The sequence below is a fragment of the Saccopteryx leptura genome, chromosome 6 (assembly GCF_036850995.1).
Source record: "Saccopteryx leptura isolate mSacLep1 chromosome 6, mSacLep1_pri_phased_curated, whole genome shotgun sequence".
NCBI lineage: Eukaryota > Metazoa > Chordata > Mammalia > Chiroptera > Emballonuridae > Saccopteryx > Saccopteryx leptura.
The window spans coordinates 19,805,104-19,819,917 of NC_089508.1; positions in this window are offsets into that span (position 1 = coordinate 19,805,104).

A 14,814-nucleotide genomic window follows, 5' to 3' on the forward strand; every position below is an offset into this window, starting at 1 on the left:
GAGGAAGGGGTTTTCAGATGCGGTCTTCCTTTCTCTGTGTAGCAAGTTGCCCCATGCAGCTTTACAGAGAAATATAGGAAGCAATTAATCTATAATAGGTTGACTCGGTTACCCCTGCTGGCCCCTTTCCCTTGCATTCTTCTTGTTTGTTCCTCCTCAGTGGAGGAGGAGTAGGGGGGTCTGACTTCTCCTACCATTGTGAGGAGCCCTGAGGAGCCACTGTGCCACCTCACCCGCAGGTGTTGGAAAGTACCAAAAGCTACAGAATCGATATTAATATTTTAAAAGGCTTAAAGAACATTCTATTAATTTGGGTTAAGGTGTGCAGAGAAATTTTGTGAATAATCTCTATACTGTGTGATTGGCATAAAACCAGGATGGCCCTTGGCATTGTGTTATAAATGCAAAGGGAAGGAAAACATGGATTCCCTGACATTCCACCACACCTGTGGGGAAAGGGGTGAATGGCTAGCCAGGTGCAGGAAGAGAAAAGCCAAAATAAACCTTTTCTTATAGCAATGAGTCATTTTCAGGCATTTGTCCTCAAGGAAACTACCTCTCCCATATGAATGCATATAGTTAATGTGTATGACGCTGGACAGAGAGATGGCGGATTGTTGGACAGATAAAATGAATTATGCTCACTTTGTTAAAGTGGCGCTACCCACGTGGAGGCCGTTGCCCAGGTGATATTAATGTGTGTCTCTGTGGGCAGGTAGAATCCTTGTAGCCTGGTGCTTGGTTTTGGGATTAAGCCTTTCCCACCCTTTTTGATGTGGGGCGGTACAATCCAATCATGCCTCAGAGAAGTGTCTTTGTATTAGAGACTTCCCTATTTTGTATATTGGATTAAAGGTTTGGAATCTACACTATAAAATGGGGGCAGAATGAGAGCTTGCCCTCTTGGTTCCTGAGATTATCATTAGAGGAGAGAGCAGAAAGGAGAGCAGAAAGAAGCCATGTGGCCAGGACAAGCAGCCAAGATGGCGAAATGCTGAGTGAGATGCCAGTCTGTGCAGAGTTTGTATCTGGGATAAGGAAGGAGATGGGGAACTGAGGAGAATAAGGCTGGTGAGCTAGAAACCTTTGATTCTAGGAAACTCGGATAAGTCCGTGGCTTTGTGAGCACTGAATGTGAGTGGGTTTTGGAGCCCAGTGTGTATTTTTACTTGCCCGCCGGGTGCAAGCTAGAATTAAAGAAAATGGCCTATCAGTTTTTGGCTCCATTGTTTCTTTACCGACTATCTGAATCCAATGCGAACCTGCATGGGCCAGAAGGCAGCTGTGATAGTGGCCCTGCCCCTGGCTGCTGGCTTTACACGGATAAACATTGGAAAATATAGGAATGTCTTTTAATATGTAAAGAGACATCTTTCTATCATTGTGTTGACTTGTAAATTTTGTTTTCTCCAAAATGATGTATGGCTTGCAAATTGAACATGGTCCTATCATGTTAAAAGGGCATATGACTATAACCAATAGTGGTAAAGGGCACCTAATTGCAATTTTTGCTTCTATACTTCCCCCCGCTTGCAAAACTATAAAAACTAAGTAGAACAAAGGGCCGGTGTGCTCTCCCTCAGATTTCTGTCGGAGTTGCTGCCACTTGGCCAAGCTAGACAATAAAGCTTTGGTGTGTAATCGATGGATTTTGTTCGTGTCTTCAATGTTTTGAGTCCCTCTGATTAGGCTTAACAATAGCTTTAAAAATTATTGTTGCATGGAGGAAAATCTGACTTGTATAAAGTTCCTTTAAAAGTGGCTCAGAAAAATGAACATGAAAAAGTATTATCTTTTTTATCGTCACCCTTCTTGGCCATTCTTGAAGAATTGAGCTCTGGTTTTTCAAGTAGCAGCAGTAACAACATAAAAATGCATGTATCAGAACCCATGCAAATCTACAGAACTAAAAAACACTCTGTGGGGGGGGGGGGGTAGGAGGTCTCAGCAATCTGTACTTTAACAGTCCTCTAGATGATTCTGAAACATACTAAAATTTAGAATCCATTGTTCAAGAGTAGGTTTGATCCACCAGTGGAAATCAGCATCCAGTCTAACATCCATTTCATTGGTAAACTCTAATCTGAAATTACACAGGGAAAGTGATTCTTGAAAACATAGCCTTTCCTTTAGACAGGAACACTTGTGAGTCAAGATTACAACAGAGGAGCCAGACCTTAGTGCAAAATGAAATATACAGGGGTGGGGTAAACGTAAATGTATGGCCAGTAGCCACGGCTACCATTACAGCTGCTTGGCCCATGTAGGTTTGCATTTAGATTCAGACAGACAGTAATGAAACAACGGAGCCAAGAACTGGTGGGCCATTACCTTTAATCTTAGCTTGTACCTGGTGGGCAAGTAAAAATACACACTGGGCTCCAAAACCCACTTATTCAGTGCTCACAAAGCTACTGACTCATCCAAGGTTCCTGAATCAAAGGTTTCTAGCTCACTAGCCTTATTCACCTCTGTTTCCCATCTCCTTCTCTCTGCACAAACTCTGCACAAACTGGCTTCTCCTTCAGCATTCTGCCATCTTGGCTGCTTCTCCTGGCCTCTTCCACATGGCCTTTCTCTGCTCTCCTATGGCATGGACTCCTCCTAGAACGTAATCACTCTTCTCTCAGAACAACGTGATCTCTCTTCCTTTTAAAACCTTTTGGTGAGAAAGCCCTCCCCCAACACACATTAATACAATCACACCCATCCCAAGCAGTCTCCTGGGTGAAGGGCTTCCACATGGGCAGTGCCATCTTTAACAAAGTTAGGGTAATATATTTTATCTGCCCAACAGTAAGTTTACAGCTGTGAGTACGCAAAACATAGAATCTATTTTTGTATTGTTATTGATGTGTACGACAACTGTAAACCTACGTGTGCCCACCCCTGTATGTACTGACGGGCTGGATGACTGCATTAGTCACTAACAATTCAGCTGCTCCTATAAGAGTTTCCCAACAATAGATAATGTCATTTCAATAGTAAAGAATGCCCCTTTTAGTAATCATCAAAGGTAAGTGTTCCGCCCTGGCCGGTTGGCTCAGCGGTAGAGCGTCGGCCTAGCGTGCGGAGGACCCGGGTTCGATTCCCGGCCAGGGCACACAGGAGAAGCGCCCATTTGCTTCTCCACCCTTCCGCCGTGCTTTCCTCTCTGTCTCTCTCTTCCCCTCCCGCAGCCAAGGCTCCATTGGAGCAAAGATGGCCCGGGCGCTGGGGATGGCTCTGTGGCCTCTTCCTCAGGCGCTAGAGTGGCTCTGGTCGCAATATGGCGACACCCAGGATGGGCAGAGCATCACCCCCTGGTGGGCAGAGCGTCACCCCTTGGTGGGCGTGCCGGGTGGATCCCGGTCGGGCGCATGCAGGAGTCTGTCTGACTGTCTCTCCCTGTTTCCAGCTTCAGAAAAAATGAAAAAAAAAAAAAAAAAAAAGGTAAGTGTTCCATCTCGTGGCGTTTCAGTCACCCAAGTTACTTATATATTGTGGATATAAACTTGCCCTGAAAGAAACCTGGGACATTTCACTTATATTTTGTTGGCAAGAACTCAGATGACCACACTTAGCTAAAGAGGAGGGGATGGGGGATCATTGTCTCTGAATGACCTGTCAATGGATCACAACTTCATTACAATGAAAAAAAAAAAGGTCCTTGTTGTCATGGAGGGGGTGAGGGTTATGAGTTTAGGCAGATAAAACGCAGTCCCAACTAAGTTTTGAAAACCCAAATGATTTATACTAGGAAACTGTCTGACTCCAGTAAATAGACTTAGTTAAATAATAGTTGATACACCCCTATGAGGGAACCATATACAGATATTAAACATAATGCTTATAAACATGTTTTCAAGATATAAGACATACCAATATATTGAGCAAAAGATGTTGGCTGGGCATACGTCCATGAATATAGAACTATCCAAACTATACAAAAAATATGCAGAAAGGAACAAGTGAATGAATTACATTATTTTCTGCTCAAAATATATTTTTGAGCTCCTACTATGCACCAAAAACTGTAGATATGTTTACATCCATAATAATCAACAGGAAAAAATGTCTAGATGCACAAGAAGTAAGACGTCAATTGATATGGGGAGAAACAAAAGCATTTGAAACTGCTAGGCCCAGGTGGAGCTTAAAGGTGATTCTGTATTCCTTTTATAATCTTTTGTATTTTTCATGTTTTCTATTATAAGCATGCCTTACTTTTATAGTCAATAATATAGTAATTTTTTCCCCTTACAAAAGAAAAATGCAAATAGAGTTCCATAAAATTAAATTACTGCACTAAGAAATGGGAGAGAGAAAATAAAGATTATATTAGAAAATCTTTTAAACAAACACCTAAAATTACTTCTAAGATGTGGCTTTGTGCCAATATAGATTTACTAAAGGCTTTTTCACCTTATACATTGACAATCTTAAATTATCATAACTGAGCATTTTGTCAGAGCTTTCACAATTCGCTCTGAAAATCAAATAAAGATGTGCTCATGTTCCTAACATTGTCTTTATTCAAAGGGAGAGAAATATATAAAAGACTTCTTCAAAAGAAATCTTTAAACATTAGTGAGCTTAGCATAGTAGGACCCTCACCTGGAAGTCAAATATCTGGGTCGTATTTTTATTTCCTAGTTATCTAAGTCAATTGTTTTCTACATCATTTGTTGTTGTTAATTTGTGTGAACCTTAATGATTTTGAGTTGAAATATTCCTATCTAAAAATTCAAAATAATAAAAGAGAAATTCGCAGACTCGTGAATGTTCTAAAATCAACGAAGATAGTGTATAAAGATTTAAGTCTGTTACTCAGAAAATAATTGAATTACCTATTCTTTAATAATTTAATAATTATTTTAATATTTGCATTCATAAAATGAATAATTACAAGAGAAGCTGCATTATATTAACTTAAATCAACGTTGAATCAGTTCTTTGTCCCATTTAATACATTTAAAGGGTCCCTTACCCTAACTTTTGAATACATTACTAAAGAATATAGTTCTGTTATTCAAATAAATATCAAAGATTGCATCTAAATTACAAATCTACGCAGTCAAATCAGAAAATAATAACTGGAAAAAGGAAATCATATAAATACTTAAGTAGCAGTGACAATAGGTAGTGTGTTAGGCAAATAAGTTTGTAAAATTTGTGTTATTTGATTTTGCTCACTTTTATTGTTAAAAATGGCTGCCCAGCCTGACCTGTGGTGGTGCAGTGAATAAAGCGTCGACCTGGAATGGTGAGGTCGCCAGTTCAAAACCCTGGACTTGCCCGGTCAAGGCACAAATGAGAGTTGATGCTTCCTGCTCCTCTCCCCTTTTCTCTCTTTCTCTTCTCTCACTGGCTCTCCTCTCTCTATAATAAATAAAATCTAAAAAAAAGAAAAGAAATGTTTAAAAAAATGGCTGCCCAGTTTTGTGATCTGTGATTACCTTCCTGCTTGGGAAGGGGCTTTGTTATGCTAATGTGTGTTGGAGGAGGGGTTTTCATGCCAAAAAGTTTTAAGAAGAAGAAAGAGGAAAAGGAAGGAGGCCATGTTTTTGCAGAGTTTGTGCAGAATGAAGGAGATGGGAAACCAGAGATGACTTAGACTCCTGGGTGGTCTTTGATTCTAGGAAAAACCGAGAAAGATTCTCCAGGTTGTGGAACCGGGTGCCCTGTGTGTTTTTACTCACCAGCCAGTTGCGAATCTAGAATAAAGGCATGGCCTACCAGTTTTCGGCTTCACTGTTTCTTTACCTTCAGTCCAAAACTAACGGAAATGTGCAGCTGCCTGGAGCCACGACTACTGGCCATACAGTAGTGTTTCTACTGAGAAACAGTTTTGGGGTCCATTTTGCTATTGATTAAAGACAAGTTTTTGTTGGACCTTCAACTGTCTCGGTAGTAATGTTCCAACCTATTTAAATGATTGTTCTCACCTTTCTTTCTATTCCTTCCCTGAGGCATGGTGGCATACTAGAAAGCATAAGGCTCTCTAGTATTACATTTGAATTCTGATTTAATTTTTTCCTTGCCAGATTGTTTTTGATAGGGGTAAATCAAGAGTTTGAATTTTGGCTTGAGTAATGGTGCCCTTGGTTATGGTCAGTGTCATAATGATTAATGTGATTGAAAGCTTTGTTCCTGGTACTGGGATACTTGAGCAGGTCTGCATAACTTAACAAAATCTGTGAGATCTGGGAGAAATCCACTTTTGTGACCCAGGGGACTGCAAGCAAAGCCTTTGTACTCCAAGAATAGAAACCTCCCACCCACCTACCCCCTCTATGATCCAGTTAACTTTGACTATGACCTGATTAACCTTCCCTTTAAATTTCAAACTCCCTACTTATCCTTATCTTCTTATAAAAAGGTTAGCTGAGGATATAGTGGTTGAGATGATTTGGGAATGTTACCCCATCTCCCCAGATTGTCAGCCATCTGAATAAAGTGCTCATAATGATTCAATCCTGGTGTAAAGCCAGTAGCCAAGGCCACCATCACAGCCGCCTGGCCCATGCAGGTTCGCATTGGATTCGGACAGTCAGTAAAGAAACAACAGAGCCAAGAACTGGTGGGCCATTATCTTTAATCCTAGCTTGCACCCAGCGGGCAAGTAAAAAACACACACTGGGCTCCAAAACCCACTCACATTCAGTGCTCACAAAGCTACTTACTTATCCGAGTTTCCTAGAATCAAAGGTTTCTAGCTCACCAGACTTATTCACCTCTGTTCCCCATCTCCTTCCTTCTCCCTGCACAAACAGCACAAACTGGCTTTTCACTCAACACTCCGCCATCTTGGCTGCTTCTCCTGGCCTCCTCCATGTGGCCTCCTTCTGCTCTCTGCTCTGCTCTCTCCTCTAATGATAATCTCAGGAACCAAGAGTGCAAGCTCCTGTTCTGCCCCGATTTTATAGTGTAGAAATCAAAACTTTTAATCCAATATACAAAATAGGGAAGTCTCTAATACAAAGTCACTTATCAGAGACATGATGGGATTGTACCAAACCACATCAAAAAGGGTGGGAAAGGCTTAATCCCAAAACCAAGCCCCAGGCTACAAGGATTCTGCCTGCCCACAGCCCACAGAGACACACATTAATATCACCTGGGCAACGGCCTCCCCGTGGGCAGCATCATCTTTAACAAAGTGAGCATAATATATTTTATCTGACCAACACCTGGTCTCTACTCATTTGGCTGCATTGGTGACAGGCAGCATGAACTCTGATATATTTCCAGTTTTATTTTTACAAAGTCAAGAAGTAACATATGTAAAAATACCAAACTTTAGCAGCAACTTAATGAATGCTAGCTAATATTATTCAGCTTTCAGTCACTAGAGATTTTTTTCTCAAGTTGTTTGGTCCTTGTAGAATTCCCTAGCCATATCTGCCTTAAACAGCAATTAGATAATCTCTACATCCAGCACAAAACCCAACTCAAATGCCACTCTTCTAAACAAGTTGTTCCTGTTTTCTTCCCACATATACGGTAATTATATTTCTCATATATCACTCACCATAACATCCTTATATTTACATTTTAATGCATTTTTTGAGTCCTATACCAGACAGTGGGGTCACAGGGGTAGAAAATATACCTACGTGATCTTTATTACTAACCATTTGGTTATCTATTCCTGTACAACAAACCATCTATAAAACTAATGGCTAAGTTAACAAACTATCATTTCCCTCATGATTCTATAGGTTGACTCAGTTTGTCTGTGCATTTTCTCACTTGGAGTTTTATTTAGTTCAGAGAGATGCTATTGTTTGGGTCACCCGGAGTAAATGATCAGGATGACATCCTTCCCTAACAGACCACTGATGCTGACTAAAAAATTGGACTCTCATTTTGTTGGGCAGATAAAATATATTATGCTCACTTTGTTAAAGATGGCGCTGCCCACGTGGAAGCCATCACCCAGGTGATATTAATGTGTGTTGGGGGTGGGCTTGGGCAGGCAGGATCCTTGTAGCCTGGGGCTTGGTTTTAGGATTAAGCCTTTCCCACCCTTTTTGATGTGGGGTGGTGCAATCCCATCATGCCTCAGATAAGTGACTTTGTATTAGAGACTTCCCTATTTTGTATATTGGATTAAAGGTTTTGATTTCTACACTATAAAGTGGGGCAGACTGAGAGCTTTCTCTCTTGGTTCCTGAGATTAGCATTAGAGCAGAGAGCAGGTTGGAGAGCAGAGAGAAGCCACGTGAAGGAGGCCATGAAAAGCAGCCAAGATGGTGGAGTGCTGAGTGAGAAGCCAGTTTGTGCAGAGTTTGTGCAGAGTTTGTGCAGGGAGAAGGAAGGAGATGGGGAACAGAGGTGAATAAGTCTGGTGAGCTAGAAACCTTTGATTCTAGGAAACTTGGATAATTCAGTAGCTTTGTGAGCACTGAATGTGAGTGGGTTTTGGAGCCCAGTGTGTGTTTTTACTTGCCTGCCACGTGCAAGCTAGGATTAAAGATAATGGCCCACCAGTTTTTGGCTCTGTTGTTTCTTTATAGACTGTCCAAATCTAATGTGAACCTACATGGGCCAGACATTGTTGTAGCTGCTTAGGAAATGTAATGTGTCACCATCTACATGGGACTAGTCACACAGGAAATACTTTCTCAGTTTTGGTAGGATCGACTATATCTACACTTTTATTATGTCCTTCAGATTATAATTTCCTGGAGTTCAGTTAATCATTTTAATGTACCTGAAACCTCAGGTTCAGGGATAAGAACATACGCATGTTTCTTTATGGTATTTATTTGAAGAATGATATCATACCATCAACTAGAATGAAGTTGATTAATGCTTTTGTTTGAAGTAAACAAATCATCTGGTTTTGTGACCATAATGACCCTAAAAAGTAACTAGAAAGAAAATGGAAATCTCTCTAATCTGTAAAATGTTATTATACTGGTGTTGAGTCTACTCTTTTATACCAAAGAAACATTGGTTGTCCTTCAGGACATTATATAAAGTTTACCAGAAATAAAATATCTTTAGGTCAACCTCAGGTAAATACTGCTCAGATGCTAAATAAATTTGGAAAACAAATATATATGTCCATACTCTTAACATCCTTAAATGTGTTTTTAGGAGAATTGGAGAGAGTGGATAGTTTTAAGTAAGCTGTAAGGATAGGAGGTGTTATCCTTATTTTCTTAATTATAAAGTCTAGAGTAAAACCACAGGATTAGGTAGCTAGATAGGATGCAGACAAATATTATTAGAGCCCATGAGGTGATAAAACTGAATTCTCTTCACTTTGATAAAAGAAAGAACAAATGGAAATATTGCAAAAATGAGGGCAGGCACTCTGACTTTGTTATGCCCAGTTGGATTTAAAGTGTGATCAGACGCATTTATCTTCATCCTGCTTGTGAGTCTCCTATCCCAGAGCCATTGCCATCACAAGACATTTTCAATTTGGGGATTCAGAAGGAAAAAATCATTGACTCATTCTTCAAAGCTGCTTAATTAGAATTTTGGTCCCATTGTTCTTAATGATTTTGCTTAAAAGATCTAAACTATCAGATCGTAACAGGAATGCACAACAATGTAGTCAGACATCGCTCTTTTACTTTGCCTGGAAAATAAAACTTTTATTTCACATTTGCATTTTCCCCAGTTTTTTGTTTGCTGTTTGCTGTAAAAATCTGAAGCTAAACACAAACCCAGCCTGTTACCTCTTCTTGAGAACATTAATTGTCTCCAATCATTGTTAGAGCACCTGTTTCGCATTTTGACAAGTGCACTTATCTTCTATTTTCTCTTCATATTTCTCTGGTAAAAATAATGAATAAATTACAGGGGGATGACAAATGTGTTGATAATCAAGATGAAACTCAAATGAAGTGGAAGAGGCTGTATTTCTTTGCAGAGTTGTAAATTGCTTTTCTTCCTGGTGTACTGACATGCCTGACTTAGAAACTAAAAATACCACCACATGGGAAAATTAACAGAATTGCTCAAACAGAAATTATTTGTCACTGATGAGGCATATAAACAGATTTTTTTTTTTGACACCATGTATCATATTTGCTCGCAATCAGGATACTACAGGAAAGAGTATCTAAATTCTTATAGTTCTAAGGAGCTTAGGCGGTAGTGCATCTAATACAGTAGCCGTCCCTTACCGGTGGATTTACTTTCTGAAGTTACAGCTACTCAAAGTCAAGTGTGGTCTGTAAATATTAAATGGTAAACTCCTGAAATAAACAATTCACAAGTTTACATTATATGCCATTATGGATAGCATGATAAAATCTCATGCCATGCTGCCAGAGACATGAGTCATCCCTTCTTCCAGAATATCCACACTATGCTACCCACCCATTAATCATATAGTAACCATCTATGTTATCAGATTGACTGTCAAAGTATCACATTGCTGACTGTCAGGTAACATTTATTTTACTTAATAATGCATGGTCACATAACTTCTTTCACAGTATATTGATACAAGTGTTCCATTTTATTGTTAGTTATTATTATCAATTGCTTACTGTACCTAATTCATAAATTAAACTTTATCATAGGTATGTATATATACGAAAAACATAGTTATGCCTAGAGTTCGGTACTATGCACCGTTTCAGGTATACACTGGGGATCTTGGAACGTATCCCCCATAAATAAGGGAGGACTACTGTACATCAGAGTTGCATTGGAAAATGCTTGGTAAACCTCAAGTGGAATTTGCTAATGTCCAGTTGAAGAAAGAAAACTTTATTTAATCCTAAAGATATCAACCCATGAGAAAAAGACCTCTCTACACTGGGTATCAGGAAACTCCAGTCCATCTCCAGAACATCCCCTTCAAATTCCCTCTGAAGATATCCATTTTCAATATTGTAGGCTCTGCAATCACTATACTCAGGAATCTCGTCAGTAAAAAAGGAAGTTTGGATAGACTAGCAAGGGTCATCAATGGTAGCCAGCTGACTAAGACCTGCGTTATTTTCATTGCACAGAAAAGGACAAACTCTGCCCAGTTTTTTACAATACTTAACACATCTTATTTTCTAACACCTGGATACTGCTGTTTATCTGGATATTAGAGGTATTTGGCTTATAGAGACCGGAACTAGATGAGCTCTTCATGACATCAGAGCTTAAAATTCCATGTGTATGATTTCTATTGGCATTTGGATTGTTAATATCCTGATTGTTTTCATTTCACCCCTACAACAACTCTAAGTATGAAACCAGAGCAAGAAGTTCAGAACCTACAGAGTCAACATGATTTATTTGAGCAAGTTCAAATATGCTAGGAATTTGTTAATTATGAAAAAAAAATAAAGCAATACATATGACAAATCCCAAAAGGGGCAATACTATATATTTACATATTAAGCATAACAAAACTGTGGCATATGCCTTACTTTGTATGGACTCTATATAGTAACATTAGCTAAGTATCTTACAAATCTTCATAGCAACCCTAAAGAAAAATAAACTCTCGCCATGGACCTGCAATTTCACATTAATGTACATGAAAACTTGATTTATCAATGAATTTGCATAAGATTACCAAGCTAACAAAAAAAAAAGCATTGCGTGTAAACAATTTCTAATTTACATATGCAAATATATGTTAAAGTTTAGAGTTGCCTTGCATGGAAAAACTATGTCCCAGTAGACTTGAGTTGAGAAAGAAGTTTCTACAGTAGTAAATAAGAGCAAACATAGTAGTAATTAAGAAATTTCTCTTTTCACAGAAAATTGACACATCTTGTATATCAAAAATTGACACTTTATAAATACATTATGCAGTCATCACTGTATGGGCTGTTTTGTTACAACTATTAAGATACAATTAAGTAATTATTTGACATGAAGCAATAAATAAAATCATTGACCCAAAACAAATTGAATCTTATCTTTGAATTTACATAAAAATTTGGCTAATTTTACTATTTTTAATATAATGTTATCTTTCTTTGGAAATAATATATGAAAACATTAGATTGACACAAATGTGAACATGTTTCTTTTTTTTTTTCTTATTCAGTGAGGGCAGGGGAGGCAAAGACAGACTCACCCATGTGCCCTGACCAGGATTACCCAGCAAGCTCACTAGGGGGTGATGCTCTGCTCATCTGGGGCGTTGCTCTATTGTTCAACAACCGAGCTCTTCTTAGCACCTGAGGCAGAAGCCATGGAGCCATCCCCAGCACCTGGGGCCAACTTACTCCAATCGAGCCATGGCTACAGGAGGGGCAGGGAAAGAGAAGAGGGGAGCATGGGGGGAACAGACGGGCACCTGTCCTGTGTGCCCTGACTGGGAATCAAACCCACACATCCACACACCAGGCCAACACTCTACCACTGAGTCAACTGGCCAGGACCCATATGTTTTATACACTTTGTATTAGCTTACTTAAAAGTTCCAAATTAAATTATTTCAAAAATGAATGTTTTGGAATGTTTTCTCAAATAAATTTTCTGTTTCTTCATTTAATATTTAAGAATTTATTATTTTATTAGTAGATGTAAGTTTTATAATATATTATAAAGTCTAGTAATAACATTACAATAAAAATATAAGAAAGTTGTTATTTTGAATTTGTTTTTTTTTTTAGAAAAATGTTTAATCTGGTTATTTTATATGAAGCATTGGTTATGGAATCTTAAAATAATTACTGCAAAGTATATGGACCACATGACAATTTGTATCATATCACTGATGCCACTCATAGTGTGTCACAATTTGGATTCTCCTGGAAGCACACGCCAAAAGATTTTAGTGCTCAGGAAGTTCATTAGGCAGTGATATTGAGATCATTACTAAGGAAGGGAGGGGAGGATGCAGGATACAGGAGAAGGAGAAAACCCACTGATAGAGACCCAGTGGCTTCCCCCAACCCAATGGGAAGATCGGGAGCGGAAATATTTCTTCACAGGCGTCCTGCATTGATTCATATTGACCAGGTCTTTTTAGTTATGTCTCTAGCATATATGAAGTATAGGCATCTGGCTGAAGATGGTGGCCTTCCTATTGGCAAGTTTGTGCAGTCTGGGCAATCCCTAATGAGCTAACAGTTAAGAATTATATGCTGACCCTACTCCTAGCAGCTGAGGAAACAAGAGTTGATGAGTGACTTTCGATGTTTACTGCAGTCCACCTCTGGTTCTGCTCAAATCTACTTGTACACCAGGTTCAAGATATCATCATAAAGTCACAATAATTGATAAATAAATGAACGATAACTAACATAAGATGTGAATGATAGAATTTGAATCACATGTTCAACCAGTGCTTCTTGAAAATGTTACACATGCACATGGAATATGAAAAATAAATAAGACAAGCTATTAACCTAGGTATACCAACAATCTAGTCGTTTATAGGTATGGAGAGACAAAATACAATTACAGTGTGAAAATTCATCAAAAAGATGTGCTGTTTGTGGAAAGAATTACTAACGCTCAAGAGGTTGGAGGGCTGAATTTGCTTAATAGAATTCATGGAAAGTTGGATTTACTGGAGAGATTTTATTTAACTAGTGTCTATAAGGAATAGAAAAATGTAGCTTGGCCCTCTTTATTGTCAGCCAACACAAACGGAAAATGGAAAAGGTTAAGAAGAATAGGCTAAAAGGGTTAACCTCAGAAATAAAACCCGGCTTACAATATGAGCTAAATGAGCCTGCTGAGATTTTTGTTTTATACACTGTTGTATCTCAAACACTGGAAAGGATTCCTAGAACCTCATGCATAGGTCAGTAACTATTTGTATAATAAAGAGCTCCCTGCCTGTCATGGCACTTCTAACAACAGTCCTCCAAGATACTATCTACCTGACTTACAGAATTAGTCAGGTAATGGGTTAACTACTGTAACAAAGATACATGAAACCATAAAGATTTCAAAAACATAGGATTTTTCTTCTATAGAACAGTCCAATACTTGGCAGTCTAAACCTGCTGCTGTGCCTCTTCCACATGAAGACTTCACACCTGGGCACAGGGCAGCTGCACCAGTGGATGCCATTGCCCTGCAAGTGAAGAAAGAGAGTGCAAAGCAGGCACTGCCCTCCTCAAGTGTTTGAGCCAGACATTGCCCACATCAGCCCTGCCTCTGGGCACAGCTCACTGGACAGGACTTAGTTCCGTGGCTTCCTTTAGGAAGAAGAAAGACTGGGAAATGGGTTTTCTAGCTGGCTGGCCATGGTCTCAGCTAACACTGTGTAAGTAGGACACTATTCGCCAAAACTGTGAAGGACTGATACTGGGGAAGATATCAACCTCTGAAATTCAAGGTAATCTCATACATTAGATGATTATTTCTTTTTATGTTAGTCCGAGTTGTCACTTCTTTGGTATTAGCCTCCCCACTCACCAGTGTCCCACCTTCTCGATCCCCTTTTATTTCTACATTTAAAGGTTGGAGTCTCCCAGGATCAGGTCCTTAGCCCCCACCCCCTTTCTCCATCGTATCAACATATACCCTGTGCTGAAAAAGGGTAGGATAATTCCCACAGTGTCAAACGCCATCTTATTTATTAGTTTCTGATAGATATTGTCTATGGATATAGTCTCTATATTCAAGAACTAGTCTCTGTCTCCGATGCTTGGGCTTATCCTTAAAATCCCAACCACTAACACTAATTCAATGTCTCCAATTAGATGTCTAATAGGTTTTTCAAACCTAACTAACATGGTTAAAATCTAACTATGGATTCCTATCTGTTTCAAAATGTGCTTAACTCTCCATACTTTTTTTTTCACGCTCACTAAAATGCATCACTACACATCCAGTTGCTCAGATTAATAAATTGCCATCATTCTGGATTCTTGTCTTTCCAATCCAATATCCCCA